The sequence below is a fragment of the Etheostoma spectabile genome, chromosome 1 (assembly GCF_008692095.1).
Source record: "Etheostoma spectabile isolate EspeVRDwgs_2016 chromosome 1, UIUC_Espe_1.0, whole genome shotgun sequence".
In the NCBI taxonomy this organism is placed as follows: domain Eukaryota; kingdom Metazoa; phylum Chordata; class Actinopteri; order Perciformes; family Percidae; genus Etheostoma; species Etheostoma spectabile.
The window spans coordinates 28252471-28267163 of record NC_045733.1 but is presented as its reverse complement, the minus strand read 5'-3'; the positions used below and the strand labels follow the sequence as shown (position 1 = coordinate 28267163).

Genomic DNA, 14693 nt, shown 5'->3' with positions numbered 1-14693 from the left:
AACAACATTAACTAATAAAACTGTTCGACTTTACCATGGTGACTCAAGACTCTGCTGTCCTGCAGCTGCACCTTGAACAGTCTTCAGCTGTCCCATTTTGTCCTTGTACACAATGTGTAAACCACAGCTAACTCATAAAAAAACAATTATGAAAAGACTCCTGACTCTATAACAGGCGGGATAAACACATTGGTCATGAGTCAGGAAGAAAATGCTTACGTTAGTTTGAGTGGATTGCTGGGCTACTGGACATGATGTAAGGTCCTCTTTTCCACAGGCCTGATCCTCCATCGGCGGTCTTAGGTCGTGTGTTACTGGGCCCTGAGGTTGGAGAAAGAGGGATAATTTGTATTTATATATCGTATGGCAGTAAGTAATAACGAAATGGAATCATGTGATGACAAATGACAAGATGGTTTGTTTTCTTGCTGTTGGAGGGGTGGGGGGGGGGGGTGGGTCTTAACAAGTTTTTAAATCAACCCAATGGTACTCAATATAATCTTCATTAAACATGTCTTTGTAGCGTAACATCTTGATATATTTCCAAATTAGTTTAAATTTGTCTACAGGGTAAACCCAATATTCACTAGCCAGATGAGTAGTCAGCCTCTTCAAGCAGTCCCTTTGGTTTATAGAAAGATAAACATGTCTATAAGCTCGTTATCCTTTTGTAAATATATTTACAGACAAACGTAAGCAATGTCTCAGAAAGTTAACCTTCGACACTAATGGTGTAAGCATGTCTCATCTGATAAACTGTCAAAAGCTGCTAGTAGCTTAGCTGTCAGGCTAAGCTAGTACGCTAGTCAGCTAGCTAGCCTCCCAGTTTCTATTTAAATGCTAGCGTTAGACGGACTAGCTTTAGATGACATTACAGACGAACTTGAGGCTCCGGCTGCGCTTCCAGAAGGTGTCCTTCTCTGGTTCTATGAGTCGTTCTATCTCGTAGCGTTAGTTGTCAGAATTTACACCACAACACAGCCATTATGATGTCAAGTGTCCCACCGACGCAGGACGGTGTTGTTTTTCAGCAGCAGGCAGGCACTTCTTTAGCTAGTCGTTAGCTTGCTACTACTGCTATCAGTGACAGGTCCTACTACTTCCGCGGCAAGACTTTCAAAATAAATCCCATTATGAGACGCTTTCTTAAAATGAGTTAGTATTTTTTTTTGTAAGTTAATTATAATGATTACAAGATCTTTTTGTTCATCACATTGGCAGAAATGCTTTAATTGGGTTAGCGATAATATATACTATTATCATATAAAAATGAATGTAATACATAAATATATGTGTATAAATATGTTATAACACTGAATGTGTGGACAGCCCTTTGGGTTACACTCACCATGTACGTAAATAGGTCTGGCAAAGGCAAGATATTGTAAAATTAATAAAGGCAGGAAGAGTTCAGCTTTTGTCGCCATTAGGAGGATGAGAGAGTTTAGAGGGGAACACACTTTCGACGGTCTTTGAGAAATAAACATTTCTGTAATGATGACAATTAAACAGTGTGACCTTGGACCCCATACATAATGTACTTCTTATTTAAAAATAATTAGCATTTGTTATGAGGGTAAATACCATGATGTAAGCACTGACCAAAATCAGCAACACGGGTTGATAAGTGGTCTTTGTAGTTAAATTCACATCATTAGAAGACAGCGTTAGTATTTCAATTCATTCAAATGGAATGGAATTAGTTGTTTGTGTAGTCTGTTGTGGAAAAAAGTTTATTATGCATGTGCAGCTGGGTGCACATGCATAATAGAATTATTCCAAAACATACATTTTGATTTCGTAAAGCAAAGATCTGACTAAACCATGAAACAATGGTCCATTTTATGTAAATAGCCCAGTAAGCTACGTCACTAAGAAGCATGCATATTGGCAGGGAAACTCTAAATGGAATGCAGCAAACATTTATTTACACCTGTGTTTTTTTTCCTGCTATGAGTCAAAAAGTCAAATGAAAAAAAGACACCATTTGAAAGTGTTCAATGATTTCCAGAAAAGAACATACAATACACATTCTTTGATTATTACTTATTAGGGTCCAGAATTTGTAACACAACAGGACAGCATGGATTTGAACAATATAGACCATATTTGACGGGGAGAATCAGGAGAGCTCTTCTCTTATACATCAAATGACCTGAGGAAAGAGGAACAAAAGATTTTTTTAGCTGCAAGCAAAGTTATGCAATATAATTCATGTTTTGATGTGCAGTTCTAGAGTAGGCCAGCCAACATTCAGGGTTTGAGGCAGCTCGCTGAAGGGCATTACGCCTGAAGCATTTCTCTTTCTAAAGTCTCCCAAGTAACATGTGGTAGTATAGTACAGCGGCAGTCTCACTTGACAGTCTATAACTTATCACATGCCCCAGCTCTTCTGGGGTTGAGATGCCAAGTTCTGACAGGGTTGGCTTCAGCTCTTGGATCAGATAGGGATAAATGGCTTTATGGGGGCATGCTTTGTCCTGCAAAACACAAAAACAAAACATGAGAGCATCACTCACTCTTTTATAATACATAAATATATCACCAAATACGCCTTTTATCATCCTAAAAACATTTCCAGGACTTGGCATCAGTCTATGACTCCGTGGCAGAAACCTCGTACATGCTTTCATTCCTCTCCTTAGGACTACTGCAATGGAGTCCTGTCGGGGTCGCCAGCAAAACCCTAGACAGGTCGAGTATGTCCAAAACTAATTCGCTAGGGTCCTCACCTACACCAAGACGTGGCAGCACATCACCCCCGCCCTCATCCACCTCTGCATTAAAATATAAAATCCTCTTCACCTCCAAATCCCTCCATGCCCTGGCCCACAGTACCTCTCAGACCTCCCTCATCAATACACCCACCCCAAAACCTGCAGTCTCAGACGCTGGCAAGCTCTCCACTTCCCCACCGACTCTGTTCCTTGGGAGACAGGCCTTTATGGTGTTTTCATTACATTATACTGCTCGATCCACTTTTTGTTTTTCCTAATGGAAAACGTACCCAGTACTGCTAACAGGTACTTTTTTTTTGAGTATCACCTCCATGGAGATTCCAAGCAAACGGAGGCGCTACCAAAAAAGGTGACGTGAAAAATGCAGACGACAGTTGCTCGAGAGAGTTGTCACTGATCACGGCCACCCGCCATTTTTAAACACGTAGTTTAGCCAGCTGTGGTTTGATAAGCTCCGTCCTTTGGTAACAAAATTTGGCAAAACACCACACTTTGACGTTCTGTGTGTCCATGGCAGTTTTTGCGGTGTCGCTTTGACGACCAGCCATGCTCGCCTAAACACAAGAGGCAGTACTAAATCTACAACGGAACATGGAGGAAGGGAACCGCGCCGAGTTAAGCCGAGCAGAGCTGGTACTAGCAGTGGGTAAGCGGCATTAGTGTTGCAGCCACATCCCTTGGAACCCTCCCATGCAGATATTCAAAAGCTGATACATCCTGGACATGTTTACAAAAACACTCCTCAAACACCACTTTCAACAGCACAAACTCCCTTGTTAGCCACCGTAATTCTGTAAAGTTGTTTTTAACATTCAATATTGTTTATTTTTCACTCCATGTAATATCTGAGTACATTTTTAGTTGTGCTTTATTTCTAATTAAAGTGTTGGGTGCTTTTTTAAGCAATGTGTGGACAATATGACCCCTAATGTGAAGTTTGTGATGCGACATGAAAAAAAAGTCAAATTCTTGAACTTAAGTGATAGTTAAGTTAAGTCTTCAGGCTGTGAGTCTGTCAAAGTCCCCACTCAAACAAAGCTCAGGTTTTAGGCAGACCGAGTGAACTCATGAAGGGACGGACACTAACCTTAACGGCCTCTAGGATGCGGACGGCGCTAGCCAAGTATTCAGTCTCCGACAAGCCCTTAGTGCCGAATCAGAATCTTGGCCTCAGGTACCAGGTCATACCCAATCAGGGTGTTCTGACTTGAAAAATGTAATGGAAAAAAATGAAATAACATTACTTAAAAAAACAGCATAACCAGAAGAGAAAATAAACAGAACATAAGAGAGAAAAAGCAATATCTGGTAGACATAAAACCCATCAATACTAGCTGTTGCTAAGGTGGTTACTGTGGGAATGAAGCCTATTGTAACTCGCCTGCTGTGTATAACATGGGGAATTAAAATATCAAAAAATTAGTCCAATTTATTTTACATGGGTAGTATTTGACCCAACCAGAAATAGAACTATGTCCAAAAGGAACAAGGGAGGAGGACACAAAACCAGAATATGAAAAGCATATGTTGCAACAAAAGTCACCTTTCTTCAGCTCCCAAGGCATCTTGTCAGGCTTGCTAAGGAAGTGACCCAACGGGCATCAAAATCCTCATCCGTCCCACTTGCCATGGAGTAACATCTGGATGCCAATGGGCTGGAAAACCACCACAGTTAGAAACAGAATCTTCAAATGGTTGTAAATACTAGTGTGGTAATTCAATACTGAAGCTTCAAGAACTCACAGGTACATGCAATACAAATAAAATAAACCAGTTTATACAATACCGTTGTTGGTTTTAATAGCCAACACAAGCAGTAAAACAAGAACGTCTACGATTTTGATTTGAATGAGTGAATATCTTATTAAACAAATTGTAAGTTGGCCAGACACTCTATATGCAACCTTTAACACCAAAATGATCGAAGCTTTTCTGAGGCCAAGGGTGGCTTTGCATACAGGAATGTGAATCAAGTGCAGCTTCTAGAACAAATATTCACTCAAAACAAAGAAGAGGGAAACATGAATAAGAATAATAAATAGAATATAAGTTATGGAGAGAAAACAGTTGGTGTTAAATTAAAACAGTCAATCAAAAAATCCTTATTTAAAACACATTATAAAAAATACACAGGCAAGCAAGAGTGGACTGCACTTAATCAGCTGTAACTAGTAGTATATATATATATATTATAATAGATATACATACACACCACACACACACACACACACAACACACACACACACACACCACACAGGATATATTATATCAAACTGTACCAAATTTGGGTTTGAAGAGGTTCCCGGGATTGTCACTTTAATTCCATCCATCCAACACACAATGATAGAACGGATGACTATTTAGTCATGGATTCATAAAATTTCTGTATTTAAAGATGAAGCAAAATTCTTTCAGATGGGGGTCATGGGACAAAATCTTATCAAATGGGCGTCCGTGGTAAATGTCAGTTTAGGTGTACTTGACATGGGGAAGTTTGCTGTAGTTGGGGGTGGCAGTAGCTCAGTCATAGGGATGTTGGGTTGGGAACCGGAGGGTCCACTGGTTACAAATCCGTATGGACCCAAAAAGTTGGTGATGGGGATTGGTGGCTGGGAGATGCCACTTCACCTCCTGGGCACGCCAGGTGCCCTGAGCAAGGCACGTACCCCCCGACCGCTCAGGGCGCTGGTTCAGCTGGCAGCCCACTCACTCGAAATCTCTCCATGTATAGTGCTGTATAGGTCCTGAGCATGGTGTGTATTGCAGGCCTGTGTGGGAGTATAACAAAAAGTGTGTACACAGAGTGCAGTACAGTAATTTCCCCATTGGGGACTATAAAACAAATTATTGTATCTTATACTTATCTTAAGCAAGCCTAGGGGGCTTGTAAGAGAGTTAAGGTCAGGACCAGTTACATGGGAGGATAATAGGACCAAACACAGGTCATAATCTACATCATAAAGGCTTCCATGTAAACGATGAGCACATTGTAAAAGCTAGCGATATACATAGTACAGCATAGGTCCGAGTTAGCTAGACATTAACGTACAGCTGCGCATAAACAGCGGTGAATGAACGCTTGAACAAACTAAAGGGGGTCATCACAAGGTCGTGGACTTTTTCTGCAAATCATTTCGTGTGTGTTTTTTTAAATAAAACACGATACGTGAGGTGTAAAACTATTCGTTCAAGACCACAACGACAGCTAACCATAACAATAATTTATTGTCCCTAATTTAGCTTTTGCACACACAGCTGTAGCTAAGCTATGTAGCTAAACGGTTAGCCAGGGCAGCTTATTGTAGTATCTTTATATCAGACGGTCTCTCGTTTCACGGTAGAAGAAAAGCAGATGGAACGTAACTGAGTAGCAGGGTAGAGACCGAGCCAGACTCCGGGCCCCTGTGGCGACAGTCGGAACACGGCTCGGAACATGGTACAGCAGTGAGTGCTAACCGTCCTGTGTGGCGCTAACGGAGGACCGATTCTTTTCTTCTTTGATTCAGGCAGGTTAGAAGCAAAACTAGGCGTATTGCTGCCCTCCTCTGTTCTCTAGTTGCTATTTACACCTTTTAATAAGATTGGTCTATATGGTTCATATTACTCCAATATTTCGCAGGTACTCCATCAGTTTTTCAATTTGTTACAACCGTCCAAATTCAAGAAGAGGTGTAAATTAAAAACAGTTTATCCAGTTGACTCCCAGTTCTCTGAATAGTTTCTTCCTTTGTAAATATTTTAATTTTTTATTTTCACACTTCCATCAGGAATTTACCAGTCAGAGCCAGCCCACTCCTCGGCCAAACCTCATCTGGATAGACTAGGCCAACAGATCTGTCTTTCGCTACCATTCTTTGTACTGAATAATAAGTTCTCCCTTCCTTTCACAATCCTGTGAACGTAGCCACATTTCTTTACGGACCTAGTATATTCTTGTAATCTCGTGACCTACTGAAAATCGGCAACACGGGGCCCAGCAGGGGACTGTCCTCTCTCCCTCCTCTTCACCATCTACACACACAGACTTCAACTACCACACAGAGTCCTGCCATCTTCAGAAGTTTTCTGATGATCTGCGGTGGGTGGATGATTCAGCGGGGGGGGGACGAGGCTGAGTACAGAGCTGTGGTGGGGGACTTTGTCACATGGAGAGAGCTGAACCATCTACAGTCTCAACGTGACAAAGACCTGTGGTGGATCATAAGGAGAGCCAAGGCAGCAGTGAGCGTTTCCATCAGGGGGTCAGTGTGGACATTGTGGAGGGACTACAAACACCTGCGAGTGCACTTGGACGATAAACTGGACTGGGCCAGAAACAACAACCCTCTACAGGAAGAGAAGCCGTCTTACTTTCTGAGGAGGCGAGAGTCCTTTAAAATCTGCAGGACAATGCTGAGGAGTTTTATGAGTCTGTGGTGGCCCAGTGCTATCCCTTTGCTGTTGCATGCTGGGCAGCAGGCTGAGGGTAGCGGACGCCAACAGAATCAAAAACGATTCGCAAGGCCGGTGACGCGTGGGGGGATCTGGACTCTGTCGGGTGGTGTCAGAGAGGAGACGCTGTCCAAACTACATCCCATCTTGGACAATGTCTCGCACCAACTCCATGGGCTTGCTGCTCAATCACAGGAGCACTTTCATGATAGACTACATTCTCCCAAAATGCACCACAGAGTGCCACAGGAAGTATTCCTGCCTGTGGCCATTAAACTTTAAACTCTCCTGAGTATATGTGAACACACAATTAGAGAGGTTAACGGAACTATTAATCGGTTTGTGCAATAACACTGGGTTTAATGTGGCCAATAATCAACTGTACAATTATTATTATTATTTATTTTTACTTTTCACCATTGCAACACCTAATTATGTAATTATGTAAATACTGTATCATAATATTCCTTTAACTATGTAAATCCACACTCCTTAAATTTCTTTATTATATTTCTACTATTTGTGCAACTGGAACACAGAGTTTCCCTTCGGGGTCATAAGTATTTCTGATTAGATTATGATTCGATTCTGATTTCGAAAATTAATTTGAACTCTTTCCTCGCACTGCTTTCTTTGCCACCTCATCTGTCCTCTGTTACCCATGCCCCCGTGCGTGCAGAACCCACATAACCCCAACCGTGCCCAGTGCAAAATTTCCACAAGTAAATCAGGTCTGGACGTAGTTTTGGTATCTTTATGTAATTAGGGTTGCAGCTGAATCACTACATACGACTGAATGTTCCTGTTTGTTATCGTCAACCCACCTTACTGCCATAAACGCGCGATAAGATAACAAAGATCTGGACTCTACAACTTTTAATAACATATGTAGATTATTAATAACACAAGCTGTGTTGGTTTGGGGTTTGTTGGGGGTTATTTTCCAGTTGGGCCTTCCCTGGGTTTGTTTCTTGTTTTCCCCCCCGGGTCCTGTGTGGTTCTGTTTTGTGACCGTTTTGCGCTGTTTGTGTGGGTGACTCTCCAAGTTCCTCTCGTTTCTAGGTGTTTTGGCCTTTCTGTCTAGGCTGCGCGTGCCTGCCCTGCTTGCTTCTCCGATAACCTCTTCCTGTTTTCTCCTCTAGTAATCCTTCTTGAGTTCATCCTCGCCCCTCCGATTACTCGTCTCAGTCGCCTGTATCTCTGCATTACTGTATCTGTCGGTCGTTGCTTACTGTACGGTATCGGCATGTCTGCTCTCTGGCTTCGTCCCTCTTTCGGTGTGGACTTGTATCTACACTGTCTTTTCTGGTTGTATCAGTCTTCTCCCATGTTCATCTTGGTCCCGTGTCCGGTCTAGTTCACTCTGTCTCTGCGCTTGGCCCTGTCTCCTCTGTTTGTTTGTGTGTATCTCCTCTGTCTCTACTCTCTGTATCTATTTCTCTGTCTGTGTCTCTGTATCTACGCCTGGGTCTCTCTTGGGTCGTACTTTCTATCTCTGTGTCTTCTCCGATCCTACCGTCTCTATCTGGCTCTTTCTCCGTACCTACCACCTGGTTCCTTTTGGCTCTCTTTCCTGTCCCTCTCCTCAATCCCTCGCGCTTTGTTGTCCATCGCCCTGGCTCCATTTGCTCTGTCTATGTTGCTCCCTGTGTCTGCTGCGGTATTATCTGTGTAAATCTCGCTCTGTTGTTGTCTGTCTGTCTCTCTCTTTTCTGTTGGTTGTCATCTGTTCTCCTACCGGTTTCTCTCAGTCCGTGCCTTTCCCCTCGGTCTTTTGCGTTCCCGGGTCTGTCTGTTGTTGTCTGTAGTCTTGTCTTTGTGTCTCTGGGCTTTGTTCTGTTTGTCTGTCTCCGCTCTCTGTCGCGTGTCTCCTGTCTAGGTGACGTCTCTGTGTCGCCTGTGTCTTTATTGCTTGTCTCTCCTGGTCCCTCGCTCGCCACTGTCTCCAGCAATGTTCTGACTCATGGGCCCGCTATCAAGGGCCTTTTAGTTTGCCTGGTACTCCTGGCCCATCCTCTCTCACTCCCTCTACTCCTCAATCACTTCTATTGCTCCTCCTCTTGGCCCTCTTAGCTCCTTCTTCCTCAGTTCCTTTCTCGCTCACTCGTAATTGTCCTCCTTGCTGGGTCCTTTGTCATGCTCCCTGTGTCCTGTCCCGGTGCTCATGGTTTGCCGCTGTCCCCAAGGTCTGTTGTCCCTTGGTTCCCCGTCCTTGGCCCCTCCTTTCCAGTGTCTTCGCCCTTTCTGGGTTGTTTTAGTGTTCCTTTTGGGTTTGTTTTTTTGAAATCTGGATCTGACTTTGTGGGGGGGTACTGTGTGGTTTGGGGGTTTTGTTGGGGTATTTCCCCGGTTGGCCTTCCATGTGTTGGTTTCTGTTTTATCCCCGGTCCTGTGTGGTTCTGCTTGTCGATTCCCGTTAAGTGTCTGTTTGTTTCTACTGCCTGTTTTTGATAGTCAGCTTCCTGTCTTGTCGTGTCTAGTCTGTCTAGCTTCACTTGTTGTCTGATGCTCCAGCCACCCTAATGTGTCCACTCTGATGTTACCTGTTACCCGTGACCCAAACCTCCTGTATAACCCCAGTGTTCCTCTGGTCTTTGTTGGATCATGCAGTTTTGTTTGTCTGTTTGACCATCGCTGTGAGTGTCAACCTGCCGTCTCCCCGTGTGTACCTGTTTTGTTTCTAGTGTGCCTTGCTATTTTGTCCAATTCGACCGCCAGGCCTACCTGGGTTCCTTGTCTTCTGCTGCAGTCTGTCATTCCCTGTGAGTTGTTCCCACGCATTTCCTGTGTCCGCTCACCTCGTACAGTGCTGCGTTGGGCTGTGGAGTGTTTTTGGACTCCACCTTTGTCCTTGTGTTTTGGACTTTGTCAATAAATCATCCTGCTTGACTGCTGCCTGCGCTAACTCTGCGTTGGGTCCTCCTTCTAGGCTGTACCTGAAACAAGCACTTTACTGCTCTCAGGATCCTCGACCCAGTATATTTGTAGGTGGCTCCCACATTTGACTGCCGGGCTTTTATACCCTACAGTACAAACTCTGACACCATTCTTTTGCTTGTTTTTCAAAAATATAAATCCGCATTGGGATCTGGAATTAACACCACAAAGGGACATTCTGAACGACCTACGGTGGGCATACATTCAATTTCCAAATACCACATTACACCTGCCATGGCATGGAGTGTTTCTGTAAGTTGTGTTTGGCCAATCTGGGTTCCCATAAACTCACATTCTGCTCAACAGGTTTTTTGTTGGTAATTTTCCAGGCGGTTCTTGTAGTTTTCATAAAACTTCAGACCATAGTTGTACGTCTTTAAGTTTCTAATGGCATCTCCCTGTTTATTAATAGTGCAGATCATTGGAGTTTATGAACGCCAAACCTACACAATCTAAGGACTTTGCTGGACTATATCAAGTGACTAATACTGACAGGGATTGTGCCCCAATGCCATACAGTCATAACAATAGTTGATCCTCATACATGCACGGGATAGCATCGTCATAGGTTTTTTGTTAATTAACAAAGAACATTAACAATGCCAGTATGATTAGATTCAAATGCAAACCACAGAGTGGCTCCTACAGAGAAAAAAAGATATATATATATATATATAATATATATATAATTTATATATTAATATATATATCTTTTTTTTCTTGTATGGAGCACTTGGTTTTGGACATTGAAATATACATACTGGCATTGTTAATGTCTGTGTTAATTAAAAAAACAACTATGACGATCGATTATCCAGGGCAATGATGAGATCAACTATTGATTATGACTGTCTGCTAGGGCAGAATCCCTAAGTGATTAGTCAGCTTGATATAGTCAAACAAAAAGTCCTTAGATTGTGTAGTTTGGCGTTTCATAAAACTCCAATATCTGCACTATTAATAGAAACAGGGAGATGCCATTAGAAATTAGAGAAGTAAACTGTCTGAATATTTAATGAAAACTAAAAGAAACGCTGGAAAATTACCAACAAAAAACCTGTTGAGTCGAATGGGGAGTTTATGGGAACAGGCCAGATTGGTCAAACACAACTTTCAGAAAACACTACAATCCATGGAAGGTGAAAGTGTATTGTGAATTTGAATGTATGACACCGATATATGGTCGTTCAGATGTACTTTTGGGTATTCCAGATCCCAATGCGGCTTATAGATAAAATTTTGAAAACAAGCAAAAGAAAGGTGTAGAGGTTGGTACTGAGGTGATAAAGCACGGCAGTGTCATGGGGAGGCCACCTACACATTATTACTGGGGCGAAGGATCCGGAGAGCAGTTAAAAGTGGCTTGTTGTCACTGTGGTACAGATAAAGGAGGACCCAAAAGCAGGGTAGGCAGGCAAGGCAGGCACGGCAGAATGATTGATTGACAAAAGTCAAAAAACAAGGAGCTAAAGGGTGGAGTCCAAAAAACACTCCACAGCAACGCCGGCATGTAGAAGGTGAGCAGGACACAGCGGAAAAAGGCGTGGGAAAAAAACTCACAGGGAAGGACAGGACTGCAGGCAGGAAGACGAGGAACACAGGTAGGTGGCGGGCAGATGAATAAGAAGGCACGAGAGGAAAACAAAACAGTAGCACAGGGGAGACGGCAAGTTGCACAGCTCACCAGGACGATGGCCCAACCGCCCCCACCCCACTGGAATGATCCCCCCCGCGACCAGGCCCCAGGGGGTTGCCCTCCCGGCGGTAGCGGCTAAGGGGAACGTGTGATAATCAGGTGGCTCCACATTCGGGCGGGCTGGCCCATCCGACCAAACAACGTGAGTCGACAGACTAGACCCGGGCCCCACGACCGGACGCTGGCTATCAAACTAAAGGACAGTCTGCCCCAACAGACACTTCCGGGAATCCACAAGACAGAACCCCACACAGGACCGGGAGAAGAGAGAAAACCAGAAACAAACCCAGGGAAGCCAAACGGGGAAATAACCCCCAACAAAACCCCAAAACACAACAGGTACCCCCCCCAAAGAAGATCCCAGATGTCAAAAAAAACAAAAACCCCAAAAGGGAAATAAAAACATACACGAAAGGGCGGAAGGGACCCTGGAAAGGAGGGGGACAAGGGGACGGGGAAACAAGGGACAGAGGGACATGGGGGACAGAGGCAAACCAGAGACCGGGGGACAAGGACACAGGGAGCTGGACCAAAGGAGCCAGAGAAAGGAGGGGGAAATTAACGAGGGTAGCGAGAAAGGGGGGACTGAGGAAAGAAGGGAGGAGAGAGGGACCCAAGGAGGAGGGAGCAATAGAAGGACTGAGGAGGATGGGACGTGAAGAGCGGGGATGGGACAAAGGACCAGGCAAATAAAGGCACTGATAGCGGGGCCCAGGAAGGTCCAGAAACAAGGGGACTGGAGACAGGTGGCGAGGCGAGGGAACCAGAGGAGGAAAGCCAATAAAAAGACACAGGGAGACACAGAGACCACCTAAGAAAGGGAGACAGCGACAGAAGAGGGGGAGACAGCAAACAGAAAAAACGCTCCGGAGGACACAAAGGCCACGACAGCCAGAAAGACCGACAGACAGGACACCGGGAAACGAAAAAGAAAGAGGGGAAAAGGCACCAGGACGGAGAGCAAAAAGGTAGGGAGATAAACAGTGAGAGACAAAACAACAGCAAAGAGAGAGAGAAGACAGACAAAAAAACAGAGCGAGAGTTACACAGAGAAGGCAGACAGCAGACACAGGGAAGAACAGAGACAGAGAAATGGAGCAGGGCGCGGGAGGACAACAAACAGACGAGGGATTGGAGGAGAGGGGACAGAGAAAGCGAGCCGAAAAAAGGAACAGGGGTGGTCCGGAGAAGGCCAGAGAGCAGAAGGGGAGAAGGAGGAGAGAGGGACACAGAGAGAGAAAGACGGACCCAGAGAGGAGACACACGAGCTGAGAGCAGAGACAAGACAGAGAGAAAGAGGATACAGAGAGTAGGAAAGACGGAGAGATACACACAAACAACAGAGGAGAGGGGAACAGCAGACGCAGAGACAGACGTGAACTAGACCGAACACAGGGAACAAGAGAGACATGGGAGAGACTGATACAACAGAGAGAAAGACAGTGAGAACAGAGCCAACCGAAAGAGGGAGAAGCACAGAGAGCAGGACAGGACAGATCAGACAGAGAGCAAGACCGACGAGACAGAAAGCAAGAGGACAGGGCGATGAGGTACGAGTACTCGGAAGGGGCGAGGATGAGACAAAGAAAGGAGACTAGGGAGGAGAAGAAAAGGGAAGAGGAGCGAGAAGCAGCAGGGACAGGGACAGGCAGCCTAGACAGAAAGCAAAAAAAAAACTAGAAACCGGAGAGGAATAACGGGGAGAGTCACCCACCACAACACAGGAAGAAAAAGGGAAATCACAAGCCAGAAACACACAGGACGGGGAGAAAACCAAGAAACAAACACAGGGAAGGCCAAACGGGGGAAAATAACCACCAACAAACCCCACCACATACAGCTTGTGGGTATTAATATATTTGACATATGTTATTAAAAGGTTTGTAGGATGCAGATCATTTGGTAGTCTTTACTGCGAGTTATGGCAGTAAGGTGGGTTGAAGATAACAAACAGGAACAGTCAGTGTAGTAGTGATTCAGCTGCAACACTAATTCCAATAAATAAAGATACCAAAACTAAGCCAGACCTGATTTACTTGTGGAACTTTTGCAGTCTGGGCACGAGGTGGGGTTTAATGTGGTTTGCTGACGAAGTGGGCATGGAGGGGTAACAAGGAGGCAGATGACTGGTGGCAAAAAAAGCAGGTGCAGGAGGAAAGAGTTCAAATTAAGTCAGAATCAGAATCAGAACTCAGAATCTAATCAAAATACTTAATGATCCCCGAGGGAACTCTGTGTTCAAGTTGCACAAAGAGTAGACATTATAATTAAGAAATTTAAGGAGTGTGGATAGTACATAGTGTTAAAGGACATTATGATACAGTATTTACATAATTAACCTACTTAGGTTGTTTGCATGGTTTGAAAAGTACGAATAATAATAAGAAAAATGTCAGCAGTTGGAGTATGGCAAACATTACCAGCCAGTGGTATGGCACAAAACAGATACTAGTCCAGTTTTAACCTCTCTACAGTGTGTGTGCCGATTACTTCAGAGGGAGGAGTTATAAAGTAGTTAATGGCCACAGGAGGAATGACTTCTGTGCACTCTGTGGTGCATTGGGAGATGAGTCATCATTGAAAGTGATCCTGTGAGTGAAGCAGCAAAGCCATGGAGTGTGTTGCGAGACATGTCCAAGATGGGGGATGTTAGTTTGGACAGAGGGGTCCTACTCGCTGACACCACCGACAGGAGAGTCAGATCCACCCCCACGACTGTCACAGGCCTCTGCGAATCAGTGTGTTGCAGTATGTTGGCGTCCGCTAACCTCAGCCTGCTGCACCAGCATGAAAACAGCAAAGAGGAGAGCACTGGCCACCACAGACTCATAAAAATCCTCAGCCATTGGCCTGCAGATGTTAACAGGACCTCAAGCCTCATCAGAAAGTAG

At 44.4% G+C, this 14693-nt stretch overlaps 1 pseudogene; it reads right to left on the bottom strand.

The window, feature by feature from the left end:
• Positions 1-220: 220 nt before the first annotated feature.
• Positions 221-6195, bottom strand: LOC116692358 (cytochrome c oxidase subunit 5A, mitochondrial-like; annotated as a pseudogene).
• Between the last annotated feature and the right edge of the window lie 8498 nt (positions 6196-14693).